Below are 13517 nucleotides of genomic sequence, written 5' to 3'. Positions count from 1 at the left end.
GAGGGGGCCTGTCTATCCTATTCAGATATCCTGCCTTTCTAGTCGGGGAGTGGAGACCATGGCCTCTGCTGCTTGGAGGGGGACTGTCTATCCTGTTCAGATATTCTGCCTCTCTGGCCGGGGAGTGGAGACCATGGCCTCTGCTGCTTGGAGGGGGGCTGTCTATCCTGTTCAGATATCCTGCCTCGCTAGCTGGGGAGTGGAGATCTGGCCTCTGCTGCTTGGAGGGGGACTGTCTATCCTGTTCAGATATCCTGCCTCTCTGGGCGGGGAGTGGAGACCATGGCCTTTGCTGCCCTGGAGGAGGGGCTGTCAATCCTATACAGATATCCTGCCTTTCTAGCCGGGGAGTGGAGACCATGGCCTCTGCTGCTTGGAGGGGGGCTGTCTATCCTGTTCAGATATCCTGCCTCGCTAGCCGGGGAGTGGAGATCTGGCCTCTGCTGCTTGGAGAGGGACTGTCTATCCTATTCAGATATCCTGCCTCTCTAGCCGGGGAGTGGAGACCATGGCCTCTGCTGCCCTGGAGGAGGGGCTGTCTATCCCGTTCAGATATCCTGCCTCTCTAGCCGGGGAGTGGAGACCATGGCCTCTGCTGCTAGGAGGGGGGCTGTCTATCCTGTTCAGATATCCTGCCTCGCTAGCCGGGGAGTGGAGATCTGGCCTCTGCTGCTTGGAGAGGGACTGTCTATCCTATTCAGATATCCTGCCTCTCTAGCCGGGGAGTGGAGACCATGGCCTCTGCTGCCCTGGAGGAGGGGCTGTCTATCCTATACAGATATCCTGCCTCTCTGGCCGGGGAGTGGAGACCATGGCCTCTGCTGCTTGGAGGGGGGCTGTCTATCCCGTTCAGATATCCTGCCTCTCTAGCCGGGGAATGGAGACCATGGCCTCTGCTGCTTGGAGGGGGCTGTCTATCCTGTTCAGATATCCTGCCTCTCTAGCTGGGGAGTGGAGACCATGATTTGATTTGATTTGATTTGATTTTAGGTTTTCTACAGCGCGCAGCTACCCTGGGGCATCCCGGCGCTAAAAAAGACCACGGTACTGAGGTAAGGAAGGGTCAGGAAGATAAGCTCAAGGGAAAAGAAGGGTTTTTAGACGTTTCCTAAACCTGAGGTAGTTATGTTCTTGCCTCAGGGAGAGAGGAAGGGCATTCCAAAGTCTGGGAGCATTATAGGAGAACAGGCGACCGCCTGTTCTGGCCTTCCTAATTCTAGGGACATTGGCGAGGGAAAGAGAGTTGGATCTTAATTGTCGACTTGAATGCTGTTGAGTCACGAGTGTCCTAAGAATGGGAGGGCCTTCGTTGTGCATAATTCTGTGAGTGATGCACAGGGTCTTAAAATTGACCCTCTCTTTTACTGGCAACCAGTGCAGGTTTCTGAGAGCTGGTTTGGCCGAATTCCTCGCTGGGGTTCCTGTGAGGATTCTAGCCGCCGCATTCTGTGCGCATTGAAGTCTATGGACAACCGAGGCTGGGGCCCCCAGATACAGGACATTTCCATAGTCCAATCTGGAGTTGACAAGCCCCTGCATCAGGAGTTTCCTGGACTGGAGCGGGAGTAGAAGTAAAATCTTTCGAGCCATCTTTATCAGGCCGAAACAGGTTCCCGCTGTTTTCCTCGCCTGAGTTTTGAAACTTAGATCCTGGTCAAGCCATATCCCTAAGCTCTTGACTTCGGATTTTGGAATAGGTGGCGTTCCCATGCATGGTGGCCAAGGGAGGGATGTTGGGATTTTGTTGTGAGTTCCCAAGAGGAGTATTTCAGATTTCTCCCCATTAAGTTTTAACCTGGAATCGCACATCCATTGATGCACCTTCTCCAGGCAGCTGCTCAGATTGGACAAGGCGTTGTCTGGTTGGTTAAGGGCGACGACGAGCTGAGTGTCGTCGGCATACATTATTGATTTAATGCCAAATGGCTTGACAACATCCTCAAGGGGAGCCATGTAAACATTAAAAAGTGTGGGGCTCAGGGAAGAACCCTGAGGCACACCACACTTAAGAGACTGAGCATTAGAGACGGAGTATCCGTCCGCAACTTGAAAGGACCTGTCTTTGAGAAAGGATGAGATCCATGCCAACGCGGAGTCCGACACTCCTATCAGCCCAAGGCGCTGGACAAGGGTAGCATGGTCCACCGTGTCGAAGGCGGCACTCAGGTCGAGGAGGATCACTGCCACTGATCCTCCTGCGTCCATTATGCCCCTAGCTTCCTCGACCACGGCTAACAATGCGGTGTCAGTCCCTTGTCCTGGTCTAAAGCCTGTCTGGGACATGCGGAGAAGATGATTGGTCTCTAAAAATTCCGAGAGTTGTTGATTTGCTACTCGTTCGGCTATTTTACTCATAGCCGGTAGCAATGAGATCGGTCTAAAATTAGAAGGATCTGTGGGGTCTAAGTGCGGTTTTTTTATGAGAGCCTTGACTGTGGCTTTTTTCCAATTTGCCGGGACTATACCATTTCCGAAGGAGGCGTTGATCAGATTGGTAAAAAGGGGGGCAATAGTGGGAGCAACTAGCTTCAATTTACTAATGGGGGCTGGGTCTGATGGGGAACCACTTTTGACTTTCTGTAAAACGTTAAGAAACGTTTCAATGGAAATTTGGGAGAAAAAGGTTAATTTCGGGGTGTCTTGGAGGAGAGAGGAACCAAAACCAAGACCTGTTTGAGCAGATGGAGGAGCTGGAAGGGAAGTCAGGATTTTAGCAATTTTAGCCGAAAAGAAGTCTGCCATTTGGTTACATTTTGCGCCATCCAAGTCTGGGGATGAAGGATGGCCTCTGCTGCTTGGAGGGGGCTGTCTATCCTGTTCAGATATCCTGCCTCTCTGGCCGGGGAGTGGAGACCATGGCCTCTGCTGGCCTGGAGGAGGGGCTGTCAATCCTATACAGATATCCTGCCTCTCTGGCCAGGGAGTGGAGACCATGGACTCTGCTGCTAGGAGGGGGGCTGTCTATCCTATTCATATATCCTGCCTCTCTGGCCGGGGTGTGGACACCATGGCCTCTGCTGCTTGGAGGGGGACTGTCTATCCTATTCAGATATCCTGCCTCTCTAGCCGGGGAGTGGAGGCCATGGCCTCTGCTGCTTGGAGGGGCACTGTCTATCATGTTCAGATATCCTGCCTCTCTGGCCAGGGAGTGGAGACCATGGCCTCTGCTGCCCTGGAGGGGGCTGACTATCCTATTCAGACATCCTGCCTCTCTGACTGGGGTCTCAGGGTTCTTAAGGGGGGCTCTGCTGCACCACCTTCCCTCATAGCTCTGCAGGTTTACCGAGTCTGCACCGTATTTACTGTATGTGCTCACCTAGCTTTTGTGTTTGGAGAAAACAAATACCCAAAGCGAGAGTTTGCTTTATCTAAACAAAATGGCCGAAATGCATGGAGGTTTGTTTTTGTGCTCATATTCTCCCACGCTGTGTAGGTCCCCAACAGGGAAAGTCAGTGAAAGTTGCCACACTCACAATACGACCCAGAGGTCCAGAAGAAGACGGACCACTGAGTCAGGGGTTAGCATAGGCAGAGCCAGCTAAGGCACCAGGGATGGCACCCTAGAATTTACCTCATCTCTAAATGGGGCAGAGAACAAGTGCATATGACGGACAGGGGGGATTGGTTTGAGGATTATTAGTCTTGATCGCTAAACTATAAATGATGCCCTAAATCTGCTGGTGCTAATCATGATGTAAGCTGCCTGGGGATGCAGACCTTGAGTTAGCATACCATAACTGTGAGCCAATAATGGCTAGGATAGCCCATCTCTTTAACGTATTATTTCAAAAAGTTACTAAAAATATTTCAAGCAAAATGTGCATGTGGAAACTAAAGCAAATATTACTCAGTGCAGGCTTAGAGTACCAGTACTGCAAATTAGGAGAAGAGTAAGGGTACCAAACCATGCTTATTCCACCCCTTCTCTCCTCGTCCCCCAGTGGGTTTGTCTAGCCTGGTTTCTTGTTCTATTCATCACACCCTGTCCCTATTACAGTTGGAAGTTTCCCCGGCCTAGGCCGCCAGTAACCTATTATTTGCCTCACTTGGCTCCTCCTCGCGCATTAGCACTTTACTGCCTTCACAAAGGCTGCCAAAATTATTAATTCCCATATACTTCCAAGGGGCATTTCAGATCATTCTCCTATAGAATTACACATGCACAGATCGGCAGGTGGGGAAAGAGGCCAATACCGATCAAAAGTCTGGTGGCTACTGGATGATTACTATAGTGACTTTCTTCTAGACAACATAGACTATTTCAAACTTAATAAAGGCTCTGTTTCTTCCCCAAGCACACTTTATAAGCCTTCAAAAAAGTCACAAGGGGTCCATGTCATTTATTGAGGGTAAACCTAAGGATGCTAAAATTAACCCTTTCGATGCTCATGACGAACTCAGCTCGTCATGAGGCACAGTTGAGCTGAGCTCGTCATTAAACTATAGTATTCAAGCAATTTTAAAGAGGGATATCTCAGACTTTGAATATAAAGATAATGCCAACTCCAATGAAATCATCTGGCGAACATTGAACCTAGCTAGGGTACCTCTTAAGTAGAAGCTGATTGATACCGCTCAACTGGGCTGGTGCCACTCAAAAGTGAGAGTGTATAAAAAGGGCGAAAAGCTAGGAAAATTGATTCATTGGCTTGCAAACACAGTGTTACTGGGATAGTTTCTGAAATCTACACTACAAGAGGCGTAGTAGTACAGAGATTGACATAGCGGTTGAAGTCGCCTCCTACTAGAAACCGCTGAATACCCATTAGCCACTGCCCACAGTCAAAAGAGATTAGCCTCTTGTACACTATTAGTGCACATGCGGACGTTGGCCGAATGCAATGCACTAGACCTCCCCATCACCAAAGAAGGAATACAACAAGCTATCACTTTTATGCCATGGTGTAAAAACCCCAGCCCAATGGTTTCCCACTGCAGCGCTTCAAGAAACCCATCTCCCTATTCATTTAAAAGCTCAGTATGTAGATGTTTACGAGCAAAGCTCATTACCCTATGATCTGCGAGGGGCAACGATAATGGTTATCCTCAAACCAGGTAAACCCCCAGAGGACTGTGCTTCTTATCGCCCAATTTCATTAATATTGAATCGAATATGCTTGCTAAATTAATGGCCACTCACCTAGTTAAAATGGTGTGCCTCCTTGTCCATGAAGACAACAGACGCACTGGGCATGTTCTATGACACCTGAATGTGTCTCCAGCATGTGCAGAGTGTTAACAGGGGGCAGTGTCCTCATGTTGGTGATCCTAGGATGTGCTTTTGATAAAGTGCATTGGCCATTCATCCTGGCAGTCCTGTGCAAGATGCCATTCGACCCCTGTTTCTTTCAATGATTGAAACATTGTATGCTGACTTGTGGCTCAAGTTAGATTCAATGGTGTATGGTGCACCTCCTTTTCTATATAGATGGGCACACGTCAAGACTGCACACTCTCACCATAGCTATTCACCCGAGCAATGGAGCCAATTGCAGAATTGATAGGGATTCATTCCCTAGTACAGGGGTTCTATTGGTAAGGAGGACACAAAGATAGAATCTCCATATATGCGGACGATATGCTTTTATACATACAACAGCCGTTCACGACAATTCCTCATCTTACGGAATTTATACATAGGGTGTGACTGAACTGACAATCACCAGCACCAGCTAAAGTCTGGCGATGCAAGAATGGGACACTTCAGTGCTTTTAATTATTGATCTGGATTTCCTGGCAGAAAAAGTGAAGCTACCAACGTCACCGAGGACCAGTCCTCAACATCCAAGCTGTTCTGAATGGTTGAGGCGTGCATATTTAATGTGGTTGTAGAAGAAGGTAGGTCGCAAAAATGGGTAAACATTTTCCCCAAACAAAGGAAGCAACTGATTAACAAAAAAACTAAACTAAAGTGGTAGACTAGTGTCCCCCTTACACAGGGTTTCGGTTATGAGGTGTGTTCCCGATTATCTAAGAGACTCTTAGAATTGGATGACTTGAGCCTCAGGAGAGCCGACTCAGGGTAAAGAGTCGGAGATCCCTACGGAATTTATACATAGGGTGTGACTGAACTGACAATCACCAGCACCAGCTAAAGTCTGGCGATGCAAGAATGGGACACTTCAGTGCTTGTAATTATTGATCTGGATTTCCTGGCAGAAAAAGTGAAGCTACCAACGTCACCGAGGACCAGTCCTCAACATCCAAGCTGTTCTGAATGGTTGAGGCGTGCATATTTAATGTGGTTGTAGAAGAAGGTAGGTCGCAAAAATGGGTAAACGTTTTCCCCAAACAAAGAAAGCAACTGATTAACAAAAAAACTAAACTAAAGTGGTAGACTAGTGTCCCCCTTACACAGGGTTTCGGTTATGAGGTGTGTTCCCGATTATCTAAGAGACTCTTAGAATTGGATGACTTGAGCCTCAGGAGAGCCAACTCAGGGTAAAGAGTCGGAGATCCCGCCAAGACGAGGCCTTCGCTTACTTATGCTATGACTTCCGGCTGCTTTATTTACCTGGGCGCCAATCCCTACGCCTTCTTGCTGGACTTCACAGAGCATACATCTTCAATCAAAGTTCTTATGAGGGTGCTGGAAGAAAGCCGACTCATAAAAAGAGACAACAGAATAGCTGAGCCAGCATATTCTTATCAACAGGGCCTGCACAACACAAAACTAGACAGAACTGAGGGAGCCGTCCTGCATGATTGAGCGGCATTGTCATGCTTCAGGCAGAGGGATCACTTCCGCCCTCAGAAGTCATCTCCCGAAGGACTTCTCCTCGTTTGAAGGATTGCCAAGTTACCTGTGCGAACAGGTCTCTGCAGGTGTCTCCGTGCCGCGTTCTAGGCCCTGAAGACCAGCTCCTTTCGATGCAATGCTGCGTTTAGCTGCAAGATCAGTGCCAATAATGAACACCAAAGGCCTTGCACCCAAATATGTCTACAGTACAAACGTGCACTGAGCTTCTCGGTCCCTTCCAAGGCCAAGGGAAGATCAAAACCTCTTCCACTTGGGTGTAGGTGTTAGCTATCATTAAATGAGAAGATGAAACTGAACAGACCACAGCAACAAACTATTGTGCTAAAAATGTGATAATGCATTCAAAGTTCCTACAGCGAGCTTGGTAACGTAAGCAACAAGGTTCAAACATGGCTGCCTCCGGCACTCCAGCCTATCTGAAGCCACCTGCCTGTTACCAACCTCAGGGAATGCTGCACTGTCTGCAAGTCCCTGGGCATTCCTACTGATGGCTGGCTCTCCTTCGCACACACATAAAAAATGTGCTTTCAACACAGACGACTTCGCAAACAAATGCACAGTCCCATTCAGATTAACTATTGAGGCCCATTAACTCTCAAATAGTGTATCTTCTGGGGACTGTTTACCATTTATAAGAACCCAACGGCCAGGTAGGTGCTGGTCAAAATAAGGCACAAATCTCGTATTGACAATGGAATTGTCAACGTATCTGGCTGGCATGCATTTTCTGAATTTACCCACAGTCAATCAGTCTGGAAGAGTGCTTCCCAAACTTTTTTGAACCACGACCCAATTTTTAGAACGGCAAACGTTTTGACCTACCATGCGTTAATGGACATGAGAAGGACAATTGTTTTATTTAACTAAAGCATTGTGCGGTAGCCCCGTTGTAATTTACAGACCGAACATATTAAAGTGAATTGGGTGTTACATTTTCACAGGAAAAACAAATGGTAGAGCTAGGACCGTGAACTGGCCGTCCTTTTCCCTTTGTAAGTAGCTCTCTCATTTGTTTTCCTAATATTTGGCAGTGTGCTACACGCTCGACCCTATCTTCACCTCCAGCAAACATATCTCCTTCAATCATACCACAGCTCTCCATTGGACGGACCATAGCTGTGTTCACTTCAGCTACAAAACTACCACGACTCACAACCTATTCCTCGAAGAAACTGGAGCAGAATCACCACTGACCAACTCCTCACATCGCTAAACCAAAACCCTCCAACCCTCTCGTCGGACCCAAACGAAGCTGCCACCAAACTCAAACAATGGATCACTCACAGCGTTGACGAATTAGCATCCCTAAAAAACCACCAGATCAAACAAGGTAGCAAAAAAGCCCCCTGGGCCAACGATGACCTTAAGAATTCCAAGAAAATATGCTGTACTCTCGAAAAAACATGGAGAAAAAACCCAACCACTGACAACCTGACCAACTTCAAGGCAGCCACCCGCAAACACCACCAATTGATCCGATCCACCAAGAAATCAGCATTCAAGGATCGACTCGACAACAACGCCCACAACAGCAAGGAACTATTCAACATCGTCAAAGATTTTACCAACCCCACCGCAGCCTCATACGACATTACTCCCTCCCAAGACCTCTGCGACTCGTTATCCTCTTTCTTCTACAACAAAATCGCTGACATACATAACAGCTTTAAGAACATTTCTAAAGAACAGCCCACTCCACACACTTCCAAAACCGAAACGTTCTCTAACAACCTTAGCGCCTGGAACCCAATCACCACTGAAGACACCATACGCCTAATGAACTCCATCCATTCAGGTTCGCCAACCGACCCCTGTCCCCACCACATCTTCAACAAAGCAGACTCCATCATCGCACCCCATCTCCGTGATGTCATCAACTGCTCCTTCAACTCCGCTACCTTCCCAGAAAGCTGGAAACACGCTGAACTCCGTGCCCTCCTGAAGAAACCCACAGCTGACCCTTCTGAACTTAAGAACTACCGCCCCATTTCCCTCCTCCCATTCCCTGCCAAAGTCATTGAGAAAGCCATCAATAGCCAGCTCGCCGCCTTCCTTGAATCCAACAACTCCCTCGACTCTTCACAGTCCGGATTTCGAGCCAAACACAGCACCGAAACCGCCCTCATTGCAGCGACAGATGACATCCGAACGCTACTGGACAACGGAGAAACAGTTGCCCTCATCCTACTTGACCTCTCCACCGCTTTCGACACAGTCTGTCATAGCACCCTCATACAACGCCTCAGCAACGTCGGAATACAAGGAAAAGCCTTGGACTGGATCATCTCGTTCCTCGCCGGGAGAACCCAGAGAGTCCGACTACCCCCATTCAAATCAGAGGCCACCGAAGTCATCTGCGGAGTCCCACAAGGATCATCACTCAGTCCCACCCTCTTCAACTTTTACATGAGTCCTCTCGCATCCATCGCGCGACAACTCAACATCATCTCCTACGCCAACGACACCCAGCTGATATTTTCCCTCACCAAAGACCCTAACACCGCCAAAACCAATCTTCATGAAGGCATGAAAGAAGTAGCCGAATGGATGAAAAACAGCCGCCTAAAACTTAACTCAGACAAAACGGAAGTTCTCATCCTAGGATCTTCCCCCTCTGCCTGTGACGACTCATGGTGGCCATTGGCTCTGGGCACAGCACCCATACACACAGACCACGCACGCAACCTGGGCTTCATTCTAGACTCCTCCCTCTCGATGACCAGACAAGTTAATGCCGTCTCATCCTCTTGCTTCAACGTACTCCGTATGCTCAAAAAAATCTTCAGTTGGATCCCCACCGAAACAAGAAAGACGGTCACCCACGCTCTGGTCACTAGCCGACTGGACTATGGAAACACCCTCTACGCCGGAACCACAGCCAAATTACAGAAAAAACTCCAACGCATCCAAAATGCATCCGCCAGACTCATATTGGACATCCCTCGCCAAGCTCACATTACTGACCACCTGAAAGACCTCCACTGGCTTCCCGTCAACAAAAGAATAACGTTCCGTCTCCTCACCCACGCTCACAAGGCCCTCTACAAACCAGGACCCAAATGCCTCAACACACGACTGTCCTTCTACACACCCACCCGCCAACTAAGATCCTCCAACCAAGCGCTTGCCGCAGTTCCGCGCATCCACAGATCCACCATGGGAGGAAGATCCTTCTCCTACCTGGCGGCCAAGACCTGGAACTCTCTCCCCACTCACCTCCGCCTCACACAGAACCACATTTCCTTCAGAAAGGAACTTAAAACATGGCTGTTTGATAAATAATGCACCTCCTCCCACAAGCGCCTTGAGACCCTATGGGTGAGTAGTGTGCTATACAAATTCCTGAACTTGAACTTGAACTTAAAGCTTCTCATAATCAAACCTGGTGCAATTCCCCATGGCAGAATACCCAGGCCTCACTTTTCGGAGGAGGTTGTTAATGATATCCTAGCAGCAGCACCCTTGCTGGCTGACCTTAACATCTCAAAAACAATAGCCCAAAGTACAGATTGGGAGACTTTAACGGAAATTAAACGCATCCATATCAGAACAATATTACATTGAGTTATTCCAACAGAATACCTTAGGAGCAATACAGCACCTAGAGGACTCATTGTGACCAATGCCCCTCGAATGTTTCTGGACGATGCCGCATTACGGAGGGACTGGGCAAAGATTGCCTGGCACTGTACCAGGGATTGGATCGTAATGATAATTCAAACAGCCAAGAGACTCTCAGATGCCATTTTAATAGAGATCCAGATTACAGAGAACCAATTCAGTACCACCCGACAGCATTCAAAAAGAATTTGGATGAAATTAATAAGGACATACAGGAATACATGGAAAACTTGACGCAGTCTAAGATCCGAAAATTCCAAAAGGACCTCACAAGATTTTCTTATTTAAAAACTTACCCATATGCTGAGGCAGATTACCAACCACTGAAACACAATGAGTCCTCAGGCGGCTCAAAAGAAGACTCCTCTGTAAGCAGCGGTTCCAGTTCAGAAAGTTACTGCAATAGACAAAGAGGCAGAGGAAGGCCAAACGACTGGCAACAAGGAACGTCAGGAAACCCAATGCAGTTCCCACAGGCATTTTCCCAGATGCCCCCCCACATGATGTTTGGCAGGAATCCACCCTATGCCCCACTACAGACACAATTTATGAATCAGACCCAGCGTTTTCCTTTTTTAGGGAATGGACGCAGAGGACGAGGAAAACGGAGATGACAGCCCCAAATACACTGGGAAGACAGCCCCAAAACCAAGGTGGGTACACCAGGAGCAAGACAAACGACCAACAGGCAGGAACAAGCTCCAGCAGGACCTAGTGACCAACTACTCGGGACAAGTACTAACCTAGATGGAAAAAGACCTACTTAACAAGGGCTTAGGTTTTGTACCTACGGCCCGTAGGGTTTCAAAACAAAATCGAATTTTGTACCACCACTAAATACCATGCCAGTGGAGGTTGCCGCCTTTCAGCAGGCAGTTTTCAAGAATATTGAGACCCTCCAAGAAAAGAAGACATTCAAGAATAATAACGAAAAAGAGTTTGAGGCTCTATTCACACTTAAAAACTATGAAAACATAGTGATCAAGCCAGTGGACAAAGGGGGAGGGATAGTGTTCCAGGAAAATACTGCTTATAAAAACGAATGCCTACGTCTCTCTGAGCGATAGACGAAATGATCTACCCTTACATGAGGACCCTACTACCAGATTGAAGACAACGATCCAAGAAATGGTGAGTGACGCAGAAAGCAGTGGACACATCAGCAACAAAGAGGCACAATTCCTCACTACCACCACGGTAAAAGTACCATACTTCTATACCATCCGTAAAATACATAAAAATAAAGTTCCACCACCTGGTCGCCCCATAGTATCGAGTATAGGTTCAGTGCTTGAACCGTTTTCAGAATTCTGTGACTTTTACCTACAACCGATAGTACAGACCACAACCACCTATCTCAGAGACACAAAAAATCTCTTAGGACAGATCAAAAATTTAACATTTGATCCTAACACGTCCTTCTTGGTAAGTCTAGATATAGAGAGTCAATACACTAGTCTGCCACACGATGACACTCTGAGGGTATGGAAGCGTCACTTGATGCCAATACCTGGAAATATAAAACACTAAAATCGCTTATCCTAAGATGTGCTGAGGTGGCATTAAAAGAAAACTACTTGAATTTGAGGGACAACTGTATCTCCAAACATATGGAACATCAATGGGCAGCACCTTTGCCCCGAGTGTGGCTGGATTGTATGTTTATAAATTTTAAACAAACACATTTGTTCGATCCCAACACCTCACCGATAACAAACATACGGTTCTATAAAAAGGTACATCGATATCCTTCTGATTTGGGAAGGCTCAGAAGAGTCACTCGAGTCTTTTTTCACTTGGATAAATGGGTGTGACCCCAACCTCAAATTACTCACACCACAAGTAGGAAGACCATCACGTTCCATGACTTAGACATAACTCACTTTAACCCCTTCCATGCTCATGACGAGCTCAGCTCGTCATGAGGCACAGTGGAGCTGTGCTGATGACGAGCTGAGCTCGTCATGAAAGAACCAAAATCACACTTTCCAGCACAGGAGGGGAAAATGCACAGCAGCGATGTGGTTAATGGGAAACTTGAGAACAAGACCCACTTTAAAACCACTGCAAGGAACTCCCTACTTCATTATACCAGCTTTCACCCGTGGACACTCAGGGAAAACCTTCCCTACGGGCAGTATTTGCGGTTACGCAGGAATTGCAGCAATCTACAAGATTTCAAAGAACAGGCACAGATTCGATCTTCAAAACTGAAACGAAGAGGCTATCCAAAAAGGATCACCGAAAACGCAAAGAAAAGGGCACGTAACCAAAACAGAGAGGCATTACTGGAACAAAAGCCACCAACAAAACCTACTATACAGCTCACCTGTGTGACCACTTACAATCCAGTGTCCAACCAAGTGTCTCACATTATTCAGAAACAATGGAAGATACTGAACACTGGTAATCAATAGTGGGAAAAACCCTTGTTCTCGTACCGCAAGGAGTGAAACATGAAGGACAATTTGGTGTCTACCAGACCACAACGACATACCCAACAAATCAATACCATACACAATGCATCGGGACTCCCGAAAGAAACGGGCACTACCCATGCGGTGAGTGTAGTGTATGTCACTTGACGAAGACCACTAAATCCCTACATCTGGAACCAGGGAACGTTTGGGAGATACGCAAACACACAAATTGCAATACTAACCATGCCATATACCTCATCACATGTCCTTGTGGCTTAAGGTATATAGACATGACTGGCCGCAGAGTCAAGACACGCATCTGTGAACACAGAATCAACATTCGGTGTAAATGTAAAACAACACGCAAAACAAACCACTTTTTGGAGAAAGGACACATACAACAAACGACATGGAGTGGTTTGTTATTGAACAGCTGGAATGAAACACCAACAGTGTACAACAACAGCTTCTGTAAAAACAACATCGATGGATATATCGCTTGTCCAACCACCTCCATGGTCTAAACAACAATAGACCGTGGAATAGGCTGAACAGATGACCTAGTCATCCTTACTTCGAGTTAATTTACATTAACATCCTTTCTTACTAATCAGCCATCTCCAAAAGATAACTAAAATAAATGTAAATTGTACAGTTTGTGCATTTATGGCATATGGAAATATGTGGTTATCTCCTAATTTCACTGTGGGGTCAAC

At 47.2% G+C, this 13517-nt stretch overlaps 1 protein-coding gene across 4 annotated transcripts in view; it reads right to left on the bottom strand.

Moving 5' to 3' along the window:
- The window catches only part of LOC147684358 (uncharacterized), a 715098-nt gene that overhangs the window by 424047 nt on the left and 277534 nt on the right, over positions 1–13517 (bottom strand). The window lies entirely within an intron of this gene.

This window comes from Lissotriton vulgaris, chromosome 10, assembly GCF_964263255.1.
Source record: "Lissotriton vulgaris chromosome 10, aLisVul1.2, whole genome shotgun sequence".
Classification (NCBI taxonomy): domain Eukaryota; kingdom Metazoa; phylum Chordata; class Amphibia; order Caudata; family Salamandridae; genus Lissotriton; species Lissotriton vulgaris.
The sequence above is the reverse complement of the archived record's forward strand: the minus strand, read 5'-3'. Positions and strand labels throughout refer to the sequence as shown.